Raw genomic sequence first — 3,408 nt, 5'->3', positions numbered from 1 at the left:
CCTTGTTATCACAAGGCTCCATGACCCTTGTCATCAAAATAGCCCAAGACCCCTGTAATCACAATGCTCAATGCCCTAGTCATAACAAAGCTCGATGACGCATGTCATCAGAAAGTTCCATGGCCTTCTCCTCAAAATGCTCCATGCCCTTGTCATCACAATGCTCGAAGACCCCAGTAATCACAATGCTCCATGCCCCTTTTCATCAGAATGCTCCATGAGACTTGTCATCACAAGTCTCCTTGGTCATCTCATAACAATGCTCCAGGACCTTGTCATCACCATGCTCCATTCCCTTGTCATCACAATGCTCCATGACCCCTGTCATCACAATACTCCATGAAAATTTTCAGCCCAATGCTCCATGACATTCTCATCACAATGCTCCATGACCAATATCATCACAATGCTCCAAGACCACTGTCATCACAACACTCCATCACACCAGACAACACAATGATCCGGGACTCTTGTCATCACAATGCTCCAAGACCGCTCTAATCACAATGCTCCATGACCCCTGTCATCACAACACTTCATGAACATTTTCAGCCCAATGCTCCATGACCCTTGTCATCACAATGATATATGCCCTTCTCATCCCAATGCTCCATGACCCCTGTATTCACAATGCTCCATGACGCTTGTCATCACAGTGCTCCATGACACCTGTCATCACAATGCTCCATGCCTTTGTCAGCAAAATGCTACATGACCTTGTCATTAAAATGCTCTATGTGCTTATCATCACAATGCTCCATTACCATTGTCATCACAATCCTCAATGAACCTTGGGATCACATTGCTTCATGCCCTTGTCATCACAATGCTCCATGCTCCTTGAAATGAAAATGATCCATGACCTCTGTCATCACAATGCTCCAAACCCTTGTGATCACAATGTTCCATAACACTTGTCATCACTATGATCCATGATGTCTGTCATCACAATACTCCATGCCCTTTTCATCACAGTGCTCCATGAAATTTTTCATCACAATTCTCAATACACTTGTCATCACAATGCTCCCTGACACTTGTCAACATAATGCTCCTTGAACCCTGTCACGAAAAGTCTCCATGCCTTTTTCATCACATTGCCCCATGCCGTTTTCCTCCTAATGCTCCATGCCACTGTCATAAAAATACTCCACAAGCTTGTCATCAGAATGCTCCATGACACTTGTCATCACAATTCTCCATGCACTTGTCAGCACAATGCTCCCTGACCCTTGTCATCACAATGCTCCAAGCCATTGTCACCAAAATGCTCCATTACCTTTGGCATCAGAATCCTCCTTGACACTTGGCATCACAATACTCCATAGCATTTTCATCACAATGGGCCATTACATATGTCATCACAATGCTCCCTGACACCTCTCTTGACAGTACTGCATGACCTGGTCATCACAATCCTCCATGCCCTTGTCATCACAATGAGCCATTCCAACTGTCATCACAATAATCCATGAAACTTATTAGACCAATGCTCCATGCCTTTGTCGTCACATTTCTCCATGCCCTTGTTATCACAATGTTCCAAGACCCCTGTAATCAGAATCCTCCATGCCCCTTTTCATCAGGGTGCTCCATGAGACTTGTCATCACAAGTCTCCGTGGTTTTCTCATCACAATGCTCCAGGACCTTGTCATCACAATGCTTCACGACATTGTCATGAAAATTTTCAATGGCCCTTGTCATCATAATGCTCCATGCCCTATTCATCACAATGCTCCATTATATTTGTCATCACAATCCTCCCTTACATTTGGCATCACAATGCTCCATGCCATTGTCATCGCAATGGACCATGACATATGTCATCACAATGACCTGACACCTCTCTTCACAATACTCCATGTCCTTGTCATCACAATGTTCCATGCCCTTGTCATCACAATGCACCATGTCCAGTGTCATCACAATAATCTATGAAATTGTCAGACCAAATCTCCATGAACCTGTCATCACAATGCTCCATGCCTTTGTCATCACAATGCTCCATGTCCCCTGTCATCAGAGTGCTCCGTGACTCCAGTCATCACAATGCTTCATAAAGTTTGTCATCACAACGGTCCATGCCCACGTCATCACAAGGCTCTGTGACGTTTGTAAACACAATGCTCCATAAACTTTTCCTCACAATCCTCAGTGACCCTTGTCCTCACAATACTCCATGTCTTTGTAAGAACAATGCTCCATGACACTTGTCATCACAATGTGCCATGCGCTTTTCATCACAATGATCCACAACATTGTCATCACTATGCTCCATAAACCTTGTAATCACAATGCTCCATTCACTTCTCATCCAAATGCTCTCTCACATGAGATATCACAATGTTCCATCACTAGTCATCACAATCCTCCCTCACCCCTGTTATCACAATGTTCCATGACCCCTGACATCAAAATATTCCATAACCCTGTCATCAAAATGTTCCATTACACTTTTCTTCAAATTGCTGCATGACCCAGTCATCAAAATGCTCCCTGCCCTTCTCATCACAATGTACCACACACTTGTCATCAAAATGCTCCATGACCATTGTCATCACTAAGATCCATGACCTTTGGCATTACAATGCTCCATTTCATTGTCATCACAATGCTCCATGAACCCTCTCATCACATTGCTCCATGCCCTTGTCATCACAAAGCTCCATGACACTTGTCATCACAATGCTCGATGCCCTTCTCATCAGAATGCTCCATGCCCTTGTCATTACAATCCTCCATGACCCATGTATCACAGTGTACCGTGCCCTTGACATCACAAAGCGCCACGCCCACTCTCATCACAATAATCCATGAAATATATCCGACCAATGCTCAATGCCATTCTCATCACAATGCTCCATTACCTCTGTCATAACAATGCTCCATGACCCCTACCATCACAATGATCCATGGCCTTGTCATCACAAGGCCCCATGACCCTTGTCATCACAATGATCCAAGACCCATGTAATCACAATGGTCCATGCACTTGTCATTACAAAGCTCCATGACGCATGTCATCAGAATGTTCCATGGCCTTCTCCACAAAAAGCTCCATGCCCTTGTCATCACAATGCTGCATTACCCCTGTCATAACAATGCTCCATAACCCCTGCCATCACGATGTTCCATGGCCTTGTCATCACAAGGTTCCATGACCCTTCTCATCACAATGCTCCAAGAACACTGTAATCACAATGCTCTATGCCCCTTTTCATCTCAATGATCCATGAACCCTGTCATCACAATGCACCATGCCCATCATCATAATGATTCATGCTATTGTCATCACAAAGAAATAAAAATGCTCCATGACCTCTGTCATAAAAATGCTCCAAACCCTTGTGATCACAATATTCCATAACACTTGTCATCACAAAGCCCCATGACGCTCTTCATCACAA

The sequence above is a fragment of the Mesoplodon densirostris genome, unplaced genomic scaffold, assembly GCF_025265405.1.
Source record: "Mesoplodon densirostris isolate mMesDen1 unplaced genomic scaffold, mMesDen1 primary haplotype scaffold_37, whole genome shotgun sequence".
Classification (NCBI taxonomy): Eukaryota; Metazoa; Chordata; class Mammalia; order Artiodactyla; family Ziphiidae; genus Mesoplodon; species Mesoplodon densirostris.
The sequence above is the reverse complement of the archived record's forward strand: the minus strand, read 5'-3'. Positions refer to the sequence as shown.